The sequence below is a fragment of the Schistocerca piceifrons genome, chromosome 4 (assembly GCF_021461385.2).
Source record: "Schistocerca piceifrons isolate TAMUIC-IGC-003096 chromosome 4, iqSchPice1.1, whole genome shotgun sequence".
Classification (NCBI taxonomy): Eukaryota; Metazoa; Arthropoda; class Insecta; order Orthoptera; family Acrididae; genus Schistocerca; species Schistocerca piceifrons.
The window spans coordinates 669,260,352-669,285,278 of NC_060141.1; positions in this window are offsets into that span (position 1 = coordinate 669,260,352).

Sequence of the window (24,927 nt, forward strand, 5' to 3'; positions counted from 1 at the left end):
CAGAAGGTACTGTGTAACATTTACTGAAAGTCTGAAACAAATATGTTTGGAAGATCCTTAGAAAACATGTAATTAGTATGAGAAAATAAAAGTTTTGGGAATCGAGCGACAAAGATTGGATTAACTTTTTAGTGCATTCCAGGTCCATAGGATGGATTAACTTCATCCTCTGCAAACTCCTCCTCCAGCTTCCTCTTGTTCCTCCTCCTGTTTACTCTTGCTTGTATTTCTAGACTCTTTACAGCCCTGTCTGCAGCCCGAAGGCGTTCCTTGTCTAAAGCAAGCATCGCTCGTTGTTGTGTTCGTTGATTTTGCTACCATTTTCTTCAGTTGCAGTTACTGCAACACTGTTCCAAAAGGTGGTCATGTATGAACACTTATCACATTTCAGTTGTATTTCACTAGCAAGTCCTACGTTCTTTATTATGGAGAGTTCCAGACCAACTTCACTACAATGAATACATCTTACACAGTTGGAAAAAATTCCTTTGAGAACCGACATATCAAATATTTCATTCACATCCGATTCGCCCATAAAACATTCGTAGTTTTCACTCATTGAACCAAGCTTCTTCTGTGAATTATTTTCTTTCCCACTTTGACTGCTATGGGCAGGTGTACTTGAGAGGTTAGGTTCACCCACTTGGTTATCGTCTTTATTGTTCCCAGAATGAGATTTTCACTCTGCAGCGGAGTGTGCGCTGATATGAAACTTCCTGGCAGATTAAAACTGTGTGCCCGACCGAGACTCGAGCTCGGGACCTATGCCTTTCGCGGGCAAGTGCTCTACCAACTGAGCTACCGAAGCATGACTCACGCCCGGTACTCACAGCTCTACTTCTGCCAGTATCTCGTCTCCTACCTTCCAAACTTTACAGAAGCTCTCCTGCGAACCTTGCAGAACTAGCACTCCTGAAAGAAAGGATATTGCGGAGACATGGCTTAGCCACAGCCTGGGGGATGTTTCCAGAATGAGATTTTCACTCTGCAGCGGAGTGTGCGCTGATATGAAACTTCCTGGCAGATTAAAACTGTGTGCCCGACCGAGACTCGAGTTCGAGTCTCGGTCGGGCACACAGTTTTAATCTGCCAGGAAGTTTCGTCTTTATTGTTTACAGTAATAACACATACCTTTGGCTTTCCAACATTTCTCCTTTTCTTAAAAGCCTTCAGAGGATTTCTAATAACTTTACTTTTACTCATTATTATGCTTCTACAAAACAGAGACTCAAGAAACAGAATTAATTACGAATATTTTCGAGATAACGACAGAGTAAATAAACATGAAACAATCGACAATCACAACAGCGATATATATATTGAACCATGACAGGTTAGCCACAGCACATACTTCATCTCACATCACTAAAATGTACCTGATGAACACGGACGTTAATAATAACACCATTTGACAGCAGTTTAACAGCGCCACAGTGGGTCACGCCCACGTAGAACACATTTCAAAAAAAAAATTAAAAAATAGTTGTAGTCTTCGGAATTGAATAAATTATATATCTGTTAAAAGGTAATAGTCTGCAGATTCAGAAAACGCAAAAAAGTAAAAATTGAACTTTTCATGATTTTGAGCCTTTCCGGAGCCCCTTAAAGGTAGTAGTTCAAAAGCAACAAAGTTGAAAACGGGATAAGAAACCAGTTACAGTACATGATACATACAACATTACTCTGAGAGAAAGTTATTTTGTAGTTTAACTTACCATAACTGACTTGCCGTTAACCTTAAAATATTCGCCTACAAGGTCATTTAATAAGTAACACATAGTAAACACGTACCCATTGTAGACTAAAATTATGTGACAGTCTCTTCTCATGTCCTCAGTTACTTGCTGGATGGCCGGCCGTTGTGGCCGAGCTGTTCTAGGCGCTTCAGTCTGGAACCGCGCGACCGCTACGGTCCCAGGTTCGAATCCTGCCTCAGGCATGGATGTGTGTGATGTCCTTAGGTTAGTTAGATTTAAATGGTTCTAAGTTCTAGGGGACTGATGACCCCAGATGTTAAGTCCCATAGCGCTCAGAGCCTTTTGAACCATTTGAACTTGCTGGATGTGTTCCAATATCTGTCTTTCTCTTGAGCTTTTACCCTCTACAGCTCCCTCTAGTGCTATAGAAGTTCTTCACTGGTGTCTTAACAGATGTCGTATCATCCTTTCCCGTCTTCATGCCAGTGTTTGCATACGTTCCTTTCCTCGCCGATTATGCAGACAATCTCCTCATTCCTCGCCTTATCAGTTCATCGAATTTTCAACATTCTTCTGTAGCACTACATCTACAAGGGTTCGATTTCTTCTGTTCTGGTTTTCCCGCAGCCCATGTCTCACTATCATACAATACTGTGCTCCCAATGTACATTATCAGAAATTTCTTCCTCAAATTAAAACTCTTGTCTCATACTAGTTGAATTCTCTTTATTAGCAATGCCGTTTTCGCCACTGCTATTCTGACGCAGCCATGATCTAGCGGTAGCGTCTTTTATTACTAGTCAAAAAGTCATCAGCCCCGGGTTCAAACATCGAATGTAAAATATTGCACAAAAATTATCAGCAATTTCGGCAGAACATTTCTGTCATAAGAAGTCTAACATTCAGTCAACGGGCTTGTCAGAAGAGGGCGGAGGAACAGGCAAGGGTTCAGCACAGTCTTGCTCTTCGGTCAGGAAACTGACCCTAAAGGCGAACGAATGAGCAATTATCAACGGCATAAGGATAAAGAAGGCAATGGAGACTACTAAATTCAGGACATATAACGTGTACCCAAAGGACATGTGGCCTTTAAAAAAGTTTCATGATGATTTCTCTGTTGGCAAAAGATTCCACATTACGCCCATTCGGAACTCCGGGAGGGGACCGCCAAAGGACAGGTGACCATGAGAAAAAGACTGACTGAGCGTCCGAGGATAACGTTCTACCAGTCTGGGCGTGGAATGTCAGAAGTCTGAACGTGGTAGAGGAGCTATAAAATCTGAAAATGGAAGTGCAACGGCTCAGTCTAGATACACTAGGGATCAGTGAAGTGAAATAGAATGAAGACAATAATTACTGTTCAGATGAGTATAGGTTAATATCGTCTCCAGAACAAAATAGTTTAACAGGGCTAGGATTCTTTATGAATAGGATGGTAGTAGAGAGAGTGTTACAGTCAACAGTTCAGTAATATGGTTATTCTTATCAGAATCGACAGCAAACCAACACCGACAGCAACAGTTCAGGTATACCTGCCGACATCGCAAGCTCAAGACGAAAAGATAAAGTATATTAGGATATTGAAAGGGTAATACAGTACGTAAAGGGAATCTAATACGGAAATCTAATAGGTATTGGGAAATGGAATTCGGTTGTAGTGGAAGGAGTAGAAGAAAGCGTTAAGGGAGATTGTGGGCTTGGTAGCAGAAACGAGGGAGGATAAATACTAATTGAGTTCTGCAATAAATATCAGTTAGTAGTATTGAATACTCCGTTCAAGAATATTTCGAATCGCCAGGAAGATATGGGAAGATTTCAGTCAGATTGCATTATTTTCAGTTAGAGATTCAGAATCAGATATTAGCTTCTACGTCATACGCAGGAGCAGATATAGATTCAGATCACAATATAGTAATGATAAAGATTAGGCTGAAGTTTAAGAGGCTAGTGAGGAAGAATCAGTGCCCAAAGAAGTGGAATACGGAAGTGCTAAGGAACGAAGTGAGACGTTGAAGTTCTCTGAGGCTACAGATATGCAACAATGAATAGCTCAGTAGGCAGTCCAGCTGAAGAGAACTAGGCATATCTGAAGATGGAAATCACAAAACTTGGAACGAAAACCGTAGCTACAAGGAAGACAACTGCGAAGAAACCATAGATCACAGACGAAATACTTCAGCTGATCGATGAAAGAAGGAAGTACTAAAACGGTCAGGGAAATTCAGGAATACAGAAGTACAGGTCACACAGGGACGAAAGAAATAGGAAGTACAGGGAAGCAAAAACGAAACGGTTGCATGAAAAACGTGAAGAATTTGAAAAGAAATTATTGTCGGAAGATCTGACTAAGCATACAGAAATATCAAAATAATCTTCTGTGGAATTAAAAGCTAGGGCGGTACTATAAAGAGGTAATTCCACTGTTAAATGCACAGCAAGGGCAGATAGGCGGAAAGAGCACACTGAAGGTCTCTACGATGGGGAAGATTTGTCTGATGACGTGATAGAAGAAGAAACACGAGTCGACAGGGAAGAAGTAGGGCATCCCGTATTAGAATCTGAATTTAATGGAGCATTGGAAGACTTGAGATCAAATAAGGTAGAAGGCATAGAAGTCATTCCATCAGAATTTCTGAAATCATTAGGGGAAGTGGCAACAAAACCACTATTGACGTTGGAGTGTAGAATGTATGAGTCTGGCGTTATATCTTCAGACTTCCGGAAAAACATAATCCACACAATTCCGAAGATACCAAGAACCGACAAGTGCGAGAATTACCGTACAATCAGCGTAACAGTTCATGCACTCAGATTGCTGACAAGAATAATAAACAGAAGAATAGAAAAGAAAATTGAGGATATGTTCGATGACGATCAGTAAGGCTTTAGGAAAGGCTAAAACTGCAATAGAGGTAGTAAAGTGGTAATTAAATCAAGACCCTAAGCTGTCGACAGGCGTTGCCATACATCAACGGGGACAGTTGAAAATGTGTGCCCCGACCGGGACTCGAAACCGGGATCTCCTGCTTACTATATGAAGATGGTAACTGTTCTTTCGGACACCTTCATACAGTTAAGGCTAACCGGGCAATGACCTTATTCTTCTGTGCTGGATGCCCACGCATTGCCCGAACTCTTACCGAACTCGGTGAGATTGTCTGGCGCAAGTAATGAGTGTAATGGACAGGGACTCTACGAATGTAGTGTGTGGACATTAAGTTGGGAATGTGGGTCTCACGGGGAGCCTACAATAGATAAATCCCTGCACTCGCACTATCCTCTGTGTCCTCAGTGACTCAGATGGATAGAGCATCTGCCTTGTAAGCAGGAGATCCCGGGTTCGAGTCTCATTTGGGGCACACATTTTTCAACTGTCCCCATTGATGTATATCAACGCCTGCCGACGGCTTAGGTTTCTTGATTTAATTATCATTTAGTTCTAAGAGAGCTGCATGGTCACCGATGGTATCTGTTCTTTCGGACATGTCCGACAGAACAGATATCATCTTTATATCATGTAATAGAGGTAGTTCTAACGTTGCGCTTGGTAATGGGAGCAAGCCTGAAGAAAAATCAAGACACATTCATATAATTTGTCGATCTGGAAAAGAGTTCAACAGTGTGAAACAGTGCAAGACGTTAGAATTTCTGAGAAAAATACGGGTAGCTATAGAAAAATGCGGATAATACATAATATGTACACGAATCAAGAGCGAACAGTGAGATGGTAAAAGGAAAAAAAAACAACTGCTCGTATTAAAATGGTTGTAAACTTTCACCCCCTACCGTTGTTCCTAAACATCGAAGAAGCAATGAGGGAAGTAAAAGAAAGATTCAAGGGGGACATTAGAATTAAGGATGAAATAATATCAATACAGGATTTGCCGATGACATCGTTGTCCTCGATGAAAGTGGAGAAGGATTACTCGATGTGTTGAATGGAATGAACAGTATAATGAGTGAAGAGTGTGGTCTGAGAGTAAATCGAAGAAAGACGAAAATAATGACAGGTAGCAGAAATGAGATCAACGAGAAACTTATCATTACAAAGATTCTATTTCCTGGGCAGTAAAATAAGTTATGACGGACGGAGTAAGGAGGAGATAAAAAGCAGACTGGCAGTGGTGAAAAAGCCATTTCTGGCTAAGAGAAGTCTGCTAGTATTTAACATAGGACTCAAGTTGAGTAAGAAATTTGTAAGAATGTCCGTTTGGAGCTCAGTATTGTATGGTAGTGAGACGCAGACTGCGGGAAAATCAGAACAGAAGAGAGCCGAAGCCTTTGAGATGTGGTGCTACAGAAGAAAGTTGAAAATTAGGTACACTGAATGAACTGAGGAGGTACTCCGTAGAATCGGCGTTGAAAGGGCATACGTAATACACTGACAAGAAGAAGGGACGGATTGGTAGGTTATCTTGAAAGATATCAGGGGATAACTTTGATTGTATTAGGAGGAGCTGTAGAGGATAAAAACGGTAGAGGAAGAGAGAGATTGGAATAGATGCAGCAAATAATTGATGAGGTAGGGTGCAATTGCTACTCTGAATGAAAAGTTTGGGACAAGAGAGGAATTCGTGGCGGGCCGCATCAAACTAGTCAAAAGACTGATGACAAAAACAAAATGAGGTTTGCTTTTTATGTCCTCCTTTCTTCGTCTGTCATGGGTTATTTGGTTGCTGCTCTCATTGCTGCTACCGGTACTTTTCATTACTTTCGTCTTTCTTCGATTTACTCTCAGTCCATATTCTCTACTAGACCATGAAACCTTCCCGTCTCCTCTGTATCTCTTTTGTCACGCAATAACTGTCTCCTCTATATCTCTTTTGTTACGCGACTTTCCCTTCTACAAAAACCTTTGAAACCTACCCTTAGGATTTCTATCTCTTGCTTAATAATAACAAATGAATTCTTCCCTTTGAAATTTATTCTCTTTCTCAATCTTCGCATACAAATTTAATTGCTGCTTATTAAAAGTGATTTTCTCATTATTTCGACGAAACATAGAATGTGTCGTCCCCGTGGCCGTCAGTCGTTACCTGCAATAACCCAAAACTCTTCCTTACCTTTTTTACTGTTACTGGATCGCAATGTGACTGCTACATGGAACTGCGACATGAATATACTCACTCTGACTTACTATACTCTATTAACTGCTGGTGGGCTGTCATAATAAGTTGCTGTATCTATTACCAAAGCTCACGTTATATTTTAATTAATTTGACTGAAGTTACGAAATTCATAGTTACACTTTTTCTTGACAACAATAAATTTTTTGCAAAGTTTTAGGTTGATGGTTTTTGGGATGGATTATAATCAGTAATGCAACATTGCTGACCAAAATTAATTACATTCTGTAAACGTTTCTTCAGATATTTACTGCTGGTAATGAAATGATTTTACAAACGTTCAAATTGAACTTACTTTTTACAATAATCTTACAACTAGCATTGCGCAAACATACCTTCAGTAGTCTTGAGTTTCGCAAAGAAAATAATTCAATAATATTAGTTCCTCTTATGATAATAGTTAGCTGATGTCTCTGTACATCCGCTTATAATCTCTTATAAATCATAGCTGGTGGCTGGCAGACACGCTGCTCCGCTCAACCTCTCACTTCAGACCTGCTACCAACTCGCTTTACATCTCGCTTACTACTGACTTCCTACGAACGCTAAAGTGCGGTCTCTCCTGCCAACAATGCTTTCTGGTGCAGAAAATCCCTGTTAGCATTACATAATGTATCAGTGCGCGGTCCTTCCTGCTCTTTTCTTAAAATGTTTCCATACGCGGTCTCTCCCGCCCTTTTTAAAATTATATCTATTTGGGGTCTCTCTTGCCAACAATACTTTGGTGCAGACATTCCCTGCTACCACTATTATTTCCAATATCACAAATATCAATTATTCCTACTTAATCCTATTAATAAAATATAAATACCTTTAATAAATTGTGGCTTGACAATATACAATAGAAATACACACGTCTTACAACCATCCACTCGAATCAAGACCCGTAATGGTTCTTGATGTTCATTAAGGACAGCAATGTCAGCAGCGAATCTTACCATTGATATCCTTTCACCCTGAATTTTAATTCCATTCTTGAACTTTTCTTTCATTTCCCACACTGCTTCTTCGACTTACTGACTAAAAAGCAAAGATTACACCTGTACTTCCCCAAATTACAACAGAAAGCAAAAATAGGAAATTCTAGTTTAACCGTTTACAATTATTGTTTCTGAATATGGAAGCTCAAGGTATTTAGCTAATCTTGGGTTGATGGTGTATCGTGCAGTTGTGCGGCGCAGCACACCGTTGGTGAAGGTACAGTAGGTGGCGGAATTGCGTGCAGAGAACGGCGGGTTGGCGGCCAACCACCATACTCACACAATGCCCGCATGGCAGCGGCACGGGCTGTGAGCGCAGCTGATTGCGCTCCATCTCCAGGACAGGGACCTCAGGATTTCAGGCACACATGGAGCTAACAGTTATGCCTACGGGTGGGCGATACGAGCTGTCCAGCGCCTGCTGCACCCCAGCGAGGAGCTGTTTGTCGACCTCAGGGCTGCGGGTAGTGACTGGATGAGCGGCCAAAGTGGAGCCCTACCACTGGATAATATAACGGGAGATAGACCGCGGGTGGCAACGCAGTGGATGACGCCTTTTGGGCGTTAGCAGTAGCAAATTAGCTGTGCCGAACGTGGGCAGCGCATCCGTGGGTTGGGCGAGGCCGTGGGCGTGGCACGAACGCATCTCATGTTGCTGCACGCCTCGTGCGTGCGGACAGTTTTGCAATGGAGCGGCACTCCGCACGGTCACAGTCAACTGCGGCAAGTGCCCCTGTAAGCTGGCGCGCAGTGTGCACGCGTCGGTGCAGCGCGCTGCTCTCTGTGGTGACTTGGACCCATGGCGGTGGAGCCAAAGAGGCGCAGGCAGGTCATCTGTCCGGGACAGTGTTGGAATGTGTCAGTGCAGCGCTCACCTGACAGCAGAGTCGATGCGCTGCAGAACCCAGGCTAGGCTTGCAGCAGTGACAAGAGACATCTGACTGGCCCCGCCGTGTGTGAACGTGAACCAAAAGAAATTTTGCGGTCACCTCTCAGACTGAACAGTGGGTTGCATCACGCTTATGAGGCCAATATGCGCAGCATGCTGGGTCGGAATCGTTTTCCCAGATGGCAAGGGCTATCGAAACAAATGGGTTTTATCCAGATTGAGAGTGTACACAGAGAAGTTGCCCTTTGGGCCAAATTAGAGGGTGACTGCCAGTCTAGTACGTGCGCCTAAATACACCAATGGGAACTGGGAGAGGAAGTGGTTCACGTTCATGGCTCGTCCCGATGAGCACAGACAGAGGTGGATGGCTGTAGCTTGTCTGCTCTGCATGACAGCTGGTTTCCAAGAGCGTTTGCTCCGTCCAAAAGCTGGATAAGAATAGAGAGAGGGGCTGTGTTCTGCTCCTCAGAAGCTTCCAGCTGTCACAGATGTGATGCGCTTCTCGTGTTCGCTAGTGGCTGGAGCTATGAAGCAGATTTGCCAGTAAATTCAGAATCGGGCTGAAGGAGAGTCTTGTAAGCATCTTTAACTGCTTGAAACTGCCTAATTTTTGAAGGGTAGGCAGCTTGGGTCACATAGGTATTGCCGAAGTTGCACTAGAAGACTCGATCCTTTGAAATTATTTTTTTACTCCCACCTCCAAATACTCCTTAACTGGCTGGTCACTCTGTACGCCCATACATGATCTGAGACTTTACGTTTCCCTTTAAAGAACCGATAAAATATTCTACTGGTACTAAAAAGAGGACAAATTCAATAGTCAACCTATTACCGTATTTGTTGGTCTCCGAGCAAAAATACATGTACTCTGAGTAAGGTAGCGTAATGCACGGAGAAAGGGTATAAAATAGTGTTGTGTTAGTTGGTTAACATCGATGATTACAAGCAATGTGTGTTGGGTGTGGAAGTTAAAAAAAACTGCGTTGGTTGTAACTCAATCACAACCCCATGTAGTCTCTACTGTTCAACAGAACCTATATTAATCATAAAGGTGATAAATATTTAGTACTACTGGGTGATGTGGATATATTGATGATTTAAATACTTAAAGCAGTTCCAGGCTTTCGAAAAACAACAATTATGATGAATGAAATTAACTGAATACATTATCTTCGTGTCACTACTGTTGGAGAAATTATGATGATGTAGTCTGTTGTGAATAATGTAAATATCCGAAGAATGTAAAAAGTGTATATGAGAGTAATGTAAATTTTAACTCGTAATCTGTAGCTGTGTATTGTTATTTGACTGACTTTATTGGGTATGTGTGATAAAATGTAGAAACATTAAATGTGATATTACTTTGCGTGAATGAATGTATGAAAAAGTGAAAAAAAGGAACTTCTAGGGGTCAGTGTGTCACCCTTATAGCGGTGGGAGTCACCTGCATGTGTTCTGCATATGTGGTGGTGACTGTAATTGCAAGGCACACTGTCATTTTAACGTAAAATTATTACTGGGATAGAATTCTAGCCAGAGAGGAGGCCGTACTTTTTTATGTTACTGATCAATTCTCGGTACGATACTCCGAATTGTTTCCCTGTGAGCAAGGCTGGCGATCTCGACTTCTACCAGCGGCATGTAAAAGTTGAGACTGGTCTCGGAAACCAAGCGATAGGTGTCATTGGTGTTGACATGAACCACAACTTGAAGTGCATAGTGCTGTACAGAGAATTAACTCCTGCATTCAGCAACCAACATTACATCACTGCTTCAAAAGAGTCTTACACACAGGGAACAGTTTTCCGGAAGAACGATGGCCTTGCTCAGACTAACCAGCAGAAGCCAATCCAAGAACCACTAGAGGCCACAGCTGGATGTGCCTATTCTCTTGCGCATGACATGAGATCGAATGTAGGCCAAGTAATATCCTACCGCCGAGTGGTATTTAGAGCAGCGTTTAGGCGAGGCCAGACCAGATCCTTTTGCTCCAGGTGAGTTTCCTAGGCCAGGCGCTGATTCCTCAAGGACGCTATTATCGTTGATCTCAGAACCGCTTTTACGGTGCCACTGTGGTTCACATCTGACACTGCAACACCGGAAGCTGCCAGTTGAGGCTGTAGGAATGTTTGTGGCCTCCCAGTCGAAGAAGAGTGAGCTGTATTATCTTGGTAGACTTGTGGACTTACTAAATTATTCCTGTTTAACTTTCAGATGACTGCACGCCCAACACTGAAATGATTCCCCCTACAGGGACTGACAATGGTAAAGCGAGTGTTTAATCAACTTAGTTACAATCCAACAGGCATTCATCCATTTGGAGTATTATTGTCCTGTTTTAAGACGGTTCTTATTTTATGTTTTGTTTCAAACCGCATCAAATCAGATGTACTGTTTAATATTTCATAAAGAAACTTGTTCAGTCGTTGTTATCGGGGTATTTTTTGTGGCGCCATTGGTGGATATATCAGACAGCACCCCGCGCCATCGATCCTCCACATCTCAGTTGAAGCTTCCCGGGAGACATTCTGAGTGCACATTTTATTTCTCTGCAGCCCTGGGCGATATTTACCTCAAAGCACCTTTACAACAAACGCGTGTCGTTTTGTGTACTCACAGACTGCATGGGCGGGGCCAGACAGTCAGTCCCCACACTTACTCTTCGCCTCGAGAAACGGGATCGTCTTGCAATCCATGTGTGGTTCCCTCACGTCGGGTCCGCGCAGCACGGCAGCAGAGCTCGTCGGAGCAACAAGTAACACCTGATGCACCCCACGTGACATGCGAATTTTTCCACCGCCGTTACCTCGTGAGGCAGAAGCCACCTGATGATGTCTGACCAAAGCTATTCACATATGAAACGCCCCCTTAGAAAATTTAATGAATTACTGTGCCGATAAACCTCTTACATTATTTGATTTTCAAAACAGCTGAGCAAAATTGAACGTACTCAGACATTACTCTCTTTAGTTATTCTGATCAACACTAAACTGACACACAATATTTTTACCGCAACGTAATCTGACTTTCAAAAATCCCTACAAAAGAATGGCCCTGACTAAGATTAACCTATACGTTTCACAAATCACTTACCTCACAAAAATCATCGTTACTCGAACTACTGCAATAGAGCGAGCGCCACTACTGCCAGCTAAATAAAAGATTCAAACTACTGAAGGCACTAACTACTGATAAGCATAGTTAGCAAATGAAAGATTTTGACAGAGAAAAACAATGGGTCATCAAAGGTGCAGACCCACTTCAGTCCTTGTAGAGACGGTCAGGAGCCATCTGTTGCGACTGTGCAGGTGCACAATCACCATCGAAGAGTCTTGTACTATATAGCAAGTCCACAAACCACCACTTGTGCACTCACAATAGTGTTCAAAAGTGATAATATATATATCAGTCGATGTTATCCAATATTACAAATTTACTCTTTATGATGGACACACGTCCAGATCGTCCGCTCTCAAAATTCCGCCATCTCTCTCCCCACATCCATCACTGCTGGCAGCTCACCTCCAACTGGGCAACGCTACACGCTGTTAACAGCCAACAGCCCAACACTACAATAGCGAATATTACAACAATGTCACCCAGCCACAGACTGCACACAGTACAGCCAGTGATTTTCATACAGTGCACTACGTGGCGTTACCAATATAAAGACCTAAACAGCCTACTTACATAGCCCCCGTGCTCCACACAAAAAATTTTACAAATTGTTTTGGGCAGTGGCCAATACAGATTTGAAAAAATTTTTCATAATCATAATTACAATAATAAAGAAATCAAATGCACACACTTATTGATACAATGTTGGTCAAAAGCTAAAATTTTCTCACAGTCCATAAAGACAGTCCTGATCATTCATCATAATAGTAATTACAGATTTTTTCAAAAAGTATCATTAGTAAAAGAAATTGCACACAGAAGTAGTGGCGTTCCATGCAGTCTTGAAGAAGTAGTGTTGTCCTTCCAACGGAAAAACAGTGCTGACTCTTGACATGCAGACAGGTAATGGGCCACAACAGAGCAAATCCACAGCAGAGTCAGTCGAATTTTTGAAGAATATTGGTAGGTAGGTCGTCACAGAGCAGACCCACTGTAGTCCTGGTAGAGATTATGGTATTGGTGGGCCAACAGAGGTGCAGACCCATTGCAGTCCTTGTAGAAATAATGGTATTGGTGGGTCATCAAAGGTGCAGACCCACTTCAGTCCTTGTAGAGACGGTCAGGAGCCATCTGTTGCGACTGTGCAGGTGCACAATCACCATCGAAGAGTCTTGTACTATATAGCAAGTCCACAAACCACCACTTGTGCACTCACAAAGTTTTTGGAACTGTCCTTAGAACCAGCAATGCTGTTAACCAGTCCATTGCTGAATTATCTACACACGTGCAAGCACTAACAGTCCCAACTTCTCACATACTGTGCATATATTATGACCAACAGAAACATGTGCACTGAAATGAATGCTCACAAGTTACTTAATTTGCCGAACTGGTGTCCATTACAATTTCATAACATGAGAATACAATTACAAAGATACAGGAAACATCATTAAAAACATAATAATACAGATAACATTTGTAGTAATACAGGCTTTACAAAAGAATAGAAATACACATATACATCAGTGTTACAGGAATTATGACGTAAGTAAATATATAAAATAATGAGAATAGTTTTCGAAACAGAATAAATAATGTCTAAACATCTCTACAAAGTAAATAACATATTATTAGAAAAATTCTACAATATGGCTCTTATTAGCTACACACATAAAGACAGGAAAAACACAAATACACAAGGGTACACAAACACATAGGGGCATAACACAAAAGGAAAGGACAGGGTTCGTTTTCAGTGTAACATTTGGTACTGTAGTATTTTGCAAACAAACTTTTTTTTTCTTGGAGATCTCCCTTCGTTCATCATTATTCCCAAAAAGTCCTATCTATACCTGCTTTCTGTACTTTTTTCGTATAACTTCTCAATGCATTTCTTCCAATTCATCGTAACTCATTCTCTTATATAGTCTATCCCTCTTAAGCTGACTGAAATCTACTGAGCTCAGATGCACAAACTAAGGGATGAGGCAATGCAGCAACACATAACATATTAACACAAACAGCAATGACAAAAATTCAAATTGGCAAAGCAAGCAGCAGCACATCTAAATTAGGAAAGCAAATGCAATATTACAACTAATATAAGGCAATGTGCAGCAACAAGAAAAATAAATCAGTAGTAAAACTGGCTTAATAGAGTAATACAAAGTGAAATTTAGTAGCACTACGCCTGGCAAACAGCAGCAGCAAATGCAATAACTTATATATAAACATGACAAAGCTCAAGCAGAGAAAATATTACACTAAAGATGGCCATGTCTAATACCTCTCTCACATCTTAACACTAGAGTGATGCATCACTATAACTTACTCTAGCACACAAGTTACCAAGTCACTGACAAAAATTATGTATACAATTCCTGTGACATGGAAATGTCTTTTTGTGCTCCCTCGTTTTTTTTTGGAAGTACATCATAAAATTATTATTTACTGGATCTGTAGGCATAAAATATCTATTTAAGTACATCTATTAAATTTTATTTTAACCAATGCTGCAGTGCAGCTAGAAACTAGATATTAAACAAAATGAGCAAATATATACAAAGCAAAGTGTGAAACGTCATTCACTAGGCAAATGGCGTCTCCAATGGCAGTAAAAAATTTCTCAACTAGAAAGACAATAGATATAAAAATGTTTCTCATCATTTCATTAGGCAATTTAGTAAATATCATAAATTAAGAGCTCCACAGTGTAATCATATGTTTTCAAGTTTGGGCGTGTCGTATTTGCGATGCTTTCTACAAAGAAATGTCAATAGCGACGTTAATGGCCTCTTTTTTTCTCTACCTGTGCCTCTGAAAGGCACACACTAATGGATTTTTTCCAGGCGACTGTCGCGCAGCTGGGTGCTTACAGTGACCTACCTTTCTTACCGAAATATTTACATCAGTTTCCGCTACAGTGAGTTTCATACAAATAAAATTTCACAGGTCGAAATATTTGCGTTACAAATCTGTAGAAACAAAATCCTATAAATATAACAGTGTCCAAAAAATTTTCGCTGGCATTGGGATACATTCATACATTTACACACATTTCATAACTCTTAAAGTACGATTCTTGGTTTCGAACATCCTCTTTCGCAAGTCAGTGTCCCTAACCACTACTTATTATTCCTTACCTTATTACACATATACATATTCGTCGACACTTCTTCAATATTTCATCATAATAAATACGCAGCAGAATCAAATTCCTCATATAGCATCAGCTTATTGATCATAAACATACCTCAGCAGCATAATACACATTGTCATCATAATAATAACATCATAAAAACTCAGCCAAATCTCAAAAACGTTGTAGCTTTCTGCAATAATTTCAAACCCTAATAAATGCTCTGTTCATATCAATAGTGTCATCTACCTCAAATGTACTTTAAAAATCGTGATCCCATACCAAATATATCATTCAAAGCTCTCATAGTATCACTATGGTTCCAAAAAAATATGAACAGTTCACAAAGTACAGACGAAATACAATTTCATAAGTGTGAAGTTATCCAACTGTGTAATTGCGTAAACATGTGTCATTGACATAGTAAAATAAATGTTTCTCACTCTCAGTTAAATGATCAGATAGCTGTGTAATTTATGTGTTAGAGAAATATCGTACCGATGTGTAAAGTTGTATAAGCAAATACTATATTAGCTAGGGCTCCTTGTGCTTGCCAAACACATGGTACACAAAGTAGGTGTGTACCCCCCTGATAATTAATGTAATTATACCCTCAGGTGTTACAGATTACAGCAATGAAATGAAAGGTATCACGGAAAACTTTCTTCGTAATTAAAAAATCCTTAAAAATAAATGGTTTAAGTACAAAATTAATCACTCAAATGCGTGTCCTGTAGCGGTAAATGTGCGTCTTGCTGTATGATAATTATGTGGAAGTGTCGTAATTATCGTCCTCTGTAAGCAAAGTTCTGCTGAAGCCAATGTACTTACCTCATCATAAACAAAAGTGAAATGCTTTGCGTATAGATATCGTAGTTATTACGTACCTTACAGTAATCAAGAAAGTACTATGATGTAACGTAATGTTGTGCTAGGGAAAAGGCTGTCTCATTGTAGCTATACCACAAAAGTTACTACTAAAACATGTTTTACTTTCCAGAATTATACAGAAAAACTGTGCAGATATAAAACAGATACACCGCAAAAGCAACAATGTAAATTGTGTCACACATTAGTAGTGTCGTGATATAGTCATGTAGCTGTCAACTAAACTAACCACTGTGTCATATGTTATCTCTCAGGAAGCACTTTAAATCCATAATGTATTTTCAAGTAAACCAAAATGTTGCAGTAAAATCTCATTAGGAGTACTGTTATATGTACTAAGTATATAAGCCTGATAATCGTTACGTAATCATGCAACTAACATGCAAGAATGTACAAGTAACAACACTGTGTCGTCTGTTCACTATAACAATGCATTCTTAATTTCTGTTTCAATAAGTTCTTTTGGTTCTTGACTGGATATTTAACTTCAAACATTGTTGCATGTTAACAGTTTCTAAGTTTGACAAAACATACTAGAAATGTGAAGTAAAAAGATTTATGGCAAAGACAAAGTTAAAAAGCAGATTATCTTTCAATAAACGGTTTTACATGTGAAATATGGTGTAAACCTTTACTCTTCCTAGTACACAGAGTTTCAACTTCAACGCATTATCATGTGGTATACGTCAGATTCTGTAAGGTCCATTGTAAATTAGAAAGAATTTGTGACTCAAGTGTTTCTTCTTATGTGACAATGAATGAACTTCAATGAGAACTTTCTGACCAATATATAATTTCTTTGCATTTGCTTTCCCGTGTAGTTTTCTACTTTTGTCTGCTGCAGATTTTATATTTTTAATAGCCAAATCAAATATGTCTTTGTGTCGAAGTTTACGTGTATTCGGGAAAGGTACAAGCTCTCTGATTCTGTTCGGTGGTTCTTCATTCTTCAGTACAAGAGTAGGTGGTAAAGCAGTGGAGTCATGAGGCATTTCATTCAGCACATTTTGAAATAAGTGTAAATATCTGTCCCAATGCTGATGCTTTCTGTGACAAGAAAGTCTGCAAAGCTTATTGATTTCTTTCATAATCCGTTCAGATGGGTTACAATGTGGTGAGTACAATGAAATAAATACAGGCTTGATTTTATGATTCCAAAGCATGCATGACCAAACAGCAGATCTGAATAGCGGTTTGTTATCTGAAATTACTTTAGCAACGTGGCCAACTTCACGTAAGAAATTTTTAACAAAGACGTTGGATACAGACCGTCCAGTGGCTTTACATAACGGAGTGAAAGAAACAAATTTTGAAGTAAGTTCAACAGCGACTAGAACGTATGAAAATCCATTCGATGTTCTGACAAGGGGTCCCAAGAGATCAACAGCAGCAAATTCTTTTAATTTAGAAGGAATGATAGGAAACAACGGAGCACGATGTGAGATAGTAGATGGTTTCGCCTTTTGACAAAGTTTACAAATAGACAAGACTCTTCGAATTCTCTTTTCCATATTGTTAATACAAAAAGTCGTTCGGAGAATATGATAACATTTTCCTGGACCAAAATGTGCGTAGCTGAAATGAATGTACCAAATGAGATTATTAACAAAATCGTCTGGAATGCAAAGTACCCACAGCATGTCATCAACAGTGCAGCGTTTGAAGAGTATGTTGTTTCTAACCAGATAATAATGCCGAATCTGAGTGTGTGTCTTTTCATGCCATTTACTTTTGATGTCTTTCCAAATCGGATCTTTATCTTGCACATGAGCAATGTCCTTTAAAGATGTAGTGATGAGGTTTTCAAAGTTGACTTTCTGAATGTAAAGAATACTGAAATTTTTCTGCAGGTTGCCTTCTGTGTTACTTTTCTCAAGCCCAGCTGGTGCGCGTGACAGTGCGTCCGCAACAATGTTCTCCTTGCCGGGTATGTAGACTATTGTGAAGTGAAATTCTTGCAGAAACAATGTCCAACCTATTAACCTGTCATGATTTAATTTTGAAGACATAAGAAATTGTAATGCACGATGATCACTATATACTTGTTAAATGCCCAAACGATAGCTAAAGCTTCTAATTCAGTAACGGAATAATTTTTTTCAGATTAAATAAATGGGCACCAAGACCGACTTTAGAAGAATCCGTGCTAAGGCAGAAATCTTGTGACAGATCTGGATGAGCTAGTATTGCCGCGTTAAGTAGCGATTCTTTCAAAGAATTGAATTCCAACTGTGCTTGTTGTCTGTCCCAGTTCCAAATAGTATTTTTTCCAGTGAGAGAACAAAGTTTTGGTGTAACTAGAATTTGCATATTCAGAAAACGGCGGTAAAAATTTACGAGACCTAGAAAACTGCGGACTTGTTTTTTTGTGGGTGGAACTGGAATGGCTCTGATTGCTTCTAACTTTTCAGGATCCGGTTGAATGCCTTCAGAAGAAATAATACGTCCCAAAAATTCACCTTTGTCCTACCGAATTCAGACTTCTTCAAGTTAACTGTAATTCCAGATTCTGCAAAAGTATGTAACACGCTGTTGAGGATGCGATTATGTTGTTCCCATGAGGCTTCTGCTATCAGAATATCGTCCACATATAAGGTGATGTGACGTTTTAAGAACTGAGGTAATATGGAATTTAGCCCGTGAATGAATGCTGCTGAAGAAATGTTCAAACCAAATGGAAGTTTCCGAAACAGATAACAAACGCCGAAACAAAGGAAAGCTGTGTATTTTCTGCATTCTGGATGAAGTTCGATCTGATAAAAGTTGGATCTGAGATCAATAGAAGGCAACACTTTTACACCATTAAAATTTTCAAGAAGTTCTTCCATCGTTTTGTGTCATTCAGATTATCATCTACCTTCGTAGATAAATTATTTAGGTGATCGGAAAGTTCGAGTACTTTCTCTGATAATGAACTAATATCCTTCATGTGTCTTTCTGAACCAGTTTTCAGAGTACTGTGTCCTTTAAGTTTTCCTGAGTTTTTGCAAGTTGCTTAATCGAATCGGTAGATGCAACTGAGTGAATTTTAGCCCGCAAGGTCTCACGATTTTCATCAACAGTAGTTTTCAGTTCTTTTATGGCTGCTTCGTCATTCTGTAATGTATTTTCATGCCGCGAAAATACAGGTTGAAAATGCTCACAAATTTGTGATTTTACGTCATTACAGACTTTTTGACATTTCGATTCAATGTTATGTAACTCAGTAGTTTACGTGTTTGTTCAAGCGTGGTGTCTAACTTTTGAAGATTTTGTTCCACTGTGTCTAACTTTTGAAGCTTTTGCTGTGTTTGTCTCTGATTTTGTTCCATTGTGTCTAACTTTTGAAGCTTTTGATGTGTTTGTCTCTGATTTTGTTCCATTGTGTCTAACTTTTGAAGATTTTTGTCCCATTTGTTTCTGGTTTTGTTCAAGCGTTGTGTCTAACTTTTGTAGCCTTTGTCCCATTTGTTGCATTAACTGTAATAACAATGCACTGGTGTCTGAAACATGTTGCTCATTGCTATTCGGCAGTGCATTTGAACCGGCAGTATTCGCATTTTGAAAAGCAGAAAATGTGTCTTGACTTATTTGAGAAAACGGTGAGACACAAAACCTGAATCTACAGTATTTGCGAGATTGTGTCCTGTCATTTCGGATTCCTGAGGCGAGCTGTTGCCGACCGATCGATCGATAATGCTTCCCTGTTCACTAATTGTTTCACTGTCTACAGCATTATTTGCAGCCCGCTCCATTTCCATATGCACAATTACCAAACTGAACATTAGTTAATTCATTACACGGTGGCGCTGACGCACTGCTTTCGTCTTCACTGTCATTTCTCAGTTAACTTTGGGGCCTAGTATTACGTTTTTCACACGCCATTATTGTCACAATATTTCACACGAGAACAGAGAAAAGCACAATTTGAAGAGCAAAACAAGAAAACACATTAATATAGCAACACTGCAAGCGCAGCTGCGAAATACTTGGTGCAAATCTAAATGTATGCCACAACTGTTTTACTGTACAACAATGAAAAACTACAACTACAAAGGAAATTCTCTATATAATTACGCGCTAGCGATAAACAATAGCTACACTAACTACACAAACTACAAGAAAAAATCAGAAGATTCCAGTGAGGTATCCTCGGCTAAGGGTCGACATATGAAACGTCCCCTGTGCTTAAACTGACACACAGTACTTTTAGCATACGCAGTCTGACTTTCAAAAATCCCTACAAAAGAATGGCCCTAACTAAATTAACCTATTCGTTTCACAAATCACTTACCTCACAAAAATCTTCGTTAATCGAACTACTTCAATACAGCGAGCGCCCCTACTGCCAGCTAAATAAAAGATTCAAACTACTGAAGGCACTAACTACTGATAGGCATAGTTAGCAAATGAAAGATTTTGATAGATAACAAACAATGTATTTACCTCAATAGTGTTCAAAAGTGATTATATATATATCAGTCCATGGAATCTAATATTACAAATTTACTTTTTCTGATGGATACACGTCCAGATCGTACGCTCTCAAAATTCCATCTCTCTCCCCACATCCACCACTGCTGGTGGCTCACCTCCAACTGCGCAACGCTACGCGCTGTTAACAGCCAACAGCCCAACACTACAATAGTGAATATTACGACAATGCACCGAGACACAGACTGCACACAGCACAGCCAGTGATTTTCATACAGTGCGCTACGTGACGTTACCAATATGAAAACCTAAACAGCCTACTTACACATATTTCAGTCTCACTTCACGTGAGACCTGATCACGCTTGTGGGATGTGGGTGCGAATATATCTGACACTCTTTAGTTAATTAATTGTTCATCCCAGCTTCTGGCATCTGACTGTATCCAGGCCTCCATGACTGCTATTTAAACTGGGGGCACCTGAATTGGGTGCAGCCACGGTAGCCTGATAGCAGAAGACCACATTGCCACCTCTCTATCAGCAATCGGACTGCACATTTCGCTGATATTTCCAAAGCTGCATAGATGATTTCTGCCCACCTTGGCTTATGGTCTCTCTTTACGACCCTAACATTAATAAAAAGGCAAACCTCAACCTTCCTTGCTTCTCCCGAAAGAAAGGGTAAAGGCTGTGCAGTCTAGTCAGCGGCTTCTTTATGGCCCCATAGTGACTCAGACAAGGTGTGCAGTCAGTCATATGAAACCATGTGAAACGATTGCACTCATGAGCAATCTGTAATCCCTGAGTTACTAGTAGAGCTATTCCCATCCCCATCCCACCACCAACACGGAAGAAAAACTGTGCGGATCGTGGATAGAAAAAACAATGAACACACCCCTATTCGACTGTATAGTTGTATTCAATTACGACCCAATTTCAAATAAAGTGAAGGCCGAAACCTGGGTCGCAATTAAATAAATAAAAATACACCAAACGGTGGTGTGTTCCTTTAAAAATTATTGTCTAACTGTTGTCCAGCAACATCAAAAACTGTTTGATGACATCTCTGTCTTCATGGTGGGCAAAACATATCTGGTCAGAGGTAGACAACCCAGATTTCCGGACCTGTTTTATTTTGACCATCCTGTAAATGCTAAATATACACTTTGGTGGTTAAATGTCCTCAGCTTTATGCTTATATGATTCCAGTTTCATACCTCGTCATAACAAAAAGGCGTTCTCAGCACAGTAGTTCACAAACCTCGGGAATATCTGACCAAGCGAGCTTCGGAGTGAAGCACTTGCAAACAGTTTTGCGGGAAAACGGTTACGACCACCGTAATGATAAGCACGCCATAAAATCGAGCGGGGCTAGGCCATGACTTTCGGAGGCAGACGGGAAACCTGTGGCAAAACCCGTAACACACCCGCGAAAATTGGTGGAATACCTCTTGCCTAGTTAAGGGGGGACATTGATGAAAAACACACACTATTTCAAAAATGCACCAAATCCACAGTTTTGGATATATGGCAATGAAATTTTGTACCATTTTTTACATGAAAGTAACACATTTACATATAAAATCCTTTGATTATATATATTCAACTTTTTTTGAATGAAATTTGAAGTTCTATTTCAAAAAATTATGTATGTTCCTTTTTCTCAGAAAGTATTCAAGAGATTTCTACAAAACTCTGCTTCATCGCTTTATATGTTGTAAGCTTCTCTCATAAGATTTTTGGAATAGATCAAATAGGAGAATTTTCATAGTTTTTTATTTATAATTCCACAAGTACAATGTTAAATTCATGCAAAATTCCAAGCTCTATCCCCATATCTCAGCTTGCAATCAGAATTTCAAAATTTCCTCTTGAAAAAACGTTTATTGGGTTTACAGAAATCTGTGTACAAAATTTCATAATTCTAACATTCATAGAATCTGAGGAAAAGGTACATAAACTTTCAAAAATAAACTTTTTAGGAAATTTTATTTGAAGTGCAACCTAACTTTTCCCTTATGTCACTTCATCAGAAGCCACCACATTTGTACTCTGGGTCGTCTTTTCCTTCACGGCTTCTCCTCTGGTTTTTTGTTGTCTGTCTTCTTTCCTTTACCAGGTCTTCAAATGACTTTTCAGCTGCAGAGACGCGCTGTAAATCTATTTTTCTCAGGATCTCTTGAGTAAAATTCCGTATCTTGAAGCCCTTTCTTTCTAATACCTTCATCCTCCCGACGTTTCCATCATTAAATACAATAACTGCATCGTAAGTTACAATTCTGACAACTGTAGCAGATACAAATGTGCTTTTAGGGCATCGTTTCCATATGAGTGAATTTAGAGATTCATTTGGATATTGGGTCTTGCCATGCACACTTTTTGAGAAGTGCAGGATCGCCCAAACATGATCCATAAAACCAAAGAATATGTATCACTGCCATTTAGATGCATCCCGCATACGTTTGATTGAAAGTAATACACAGAGCTGGTATTAAAGTGCTGCTTCAAAAGGAGTGCGTGACAGGGAGGCCACGTCACATTTTTAATTAACTTTCAGACACTTCGAAGGCGATTTCAACATTGAAACTTTGGGAAATTATTGTCCATGAGTTGTACTAAAAAAGTAAAAAGTAAATCCAAAATTGATATTTTTGGTCAATTTTATCAACGTCCCCCCTGGAAATACCTGTAACACACCCGCGAAAATTGGTGGAATGCCTCTTGCCTAAGACGAAAATGTAGCTGCTATCAGTTAAGGATGACCAGATGTCTACCGCATCGCGTACTGGTTCGGAAAAATGCACGTAGGTCAGCCAAATGGACGATAAGAGGAAGATACATGGAGCATATGCGTCACACAGATGAATAATGACCTAGTTCAACTGTGGCGGAACACTGTCTCTCAAATGGACATAGCGTGATTTAAATCCATCAGTTTGTTGAAACAGGTCAAAATATTGTGGGACTGTGTTTTAAAAGAATCCATAGAGATCGGGTACATGATGAATTGGTAACTGAAGGCTTCCAGCTATGTGATGGCTAAGGTCCCACCTTGAGAGTGCTCAAAACACTACCACAATCAGTGGGGAGATCCAACTGAAAAGCTTAGATGTGCCTCCTTAGCATCAATGGATTCCCGACCTTTACGGTGGCAGCAATCACGGTATTCTGACCGTTACTGCTTTCTTCCGGAAACCTCATAGACACGTGGCGCTGCCACAAGCCACAAACAAAATGCCGCGAATTCGTACAAAAATTAAATAAAAGTATTGTAACCCGATTTCTATTATCTTTATGAATGTTTGCTATCATCGACCTATTTCAGATCTACGTATTCTCCGTAGTTACTAGGCCACCGCAGGAATGGCGCGAACCGCTGCTCAAGAGCCCATTACAGAGGAAGCTGCTCTAAAATTTAGCATCATAATACAAAATGATGCTTGCAAAGAAATATCTTCATTGGCCTACGTAAACACCACCATTTAAAACTCGAAAGCAGGTCCTCTGAGGTACAAGACTGGTTGTCAGCACTAATACAAAGGCGGTTGCAGCTACCAATCATCATTATTTTGTTCCGCCAAAATAATAGTAATTACATAGATATCTGACACTTCACTAGCCAGATCAACCCTAAATAATACATCGCGAGTACTATTCACAATGATGTAACTCCTTTGCAACTTCTCACACATACCAGCCATATCTCAGTTACAGCACATTTCTTCGGCTCGATCCCGCTATTAGTAATGCCGGAACATGACTGCTTTCCGGAGACAACGGTCCCTCATTCAAACCGCTGGTCTCCCATTGGCTGAAAGCCAACCTACGTTCTTTACTCTCGTCCGACTCAATCTTTATACAGGCCCCTGAGAAAAACTATGTGTTTAGCTTTCTCATGCTATGCCTTGGCACGTCTACTGCTTTCTAACTATCTTTGGGTTATTTCTTCACCAACCTAGATCCCGTTATATTCTCGTACCACGCCCTCATACACACTAGGTTAGGCCAAGAAAGTGTGACAGACACAGGTACTTATCGAAATAAAGCACAGTGGTGAGATTTCCATGTCCATTAGCGACGTTTATGATTGCTGGAGGAAAAACAGTTTTTTCGTGTCATAGATTATGGTAAACGCAATCTAGTTTGCCTTATAATACCAACTGCGTATCGAAAAGAGTCGTGAAGAGTACTCTAATTTGCTTTCTGATATCATTTGAACCTCAGCAATAGTTGTAAAGCATACTAGCAGTACCGCTTCAAATGTCTTTGGCATGCATTTGTTGTAAAAAGTTGGAACATACTCGGAGCTCAAACGTGGTGTATCTTGATGAGAATGACCATACTTGCTCCCACCAGTATTGATTCCGAAAATATCGATTATGAGAAATTCAATTTCCACTTTTCTCATATGATGTACTGAAAGCCGTGGATTAGTAGATGCTGTATTTCCTGATTTTCGAACACCATTTCACTCAATACCGTATCAATGCTTATAATCAAAAGTATGATCATAAGGGGTGTCAAATGAAATTTGTGACTGACTGGATTAAGGACTTTTCGGTAGGTAAGACGAAACAAGATGACGACTCACCGATAGATATAGAAGAAACTTCAAGTGTGCCCCAGGGAAGTGTGCTGGGAACCTTGCTGTTCATGTTGTATATTATCGCCCCCTGC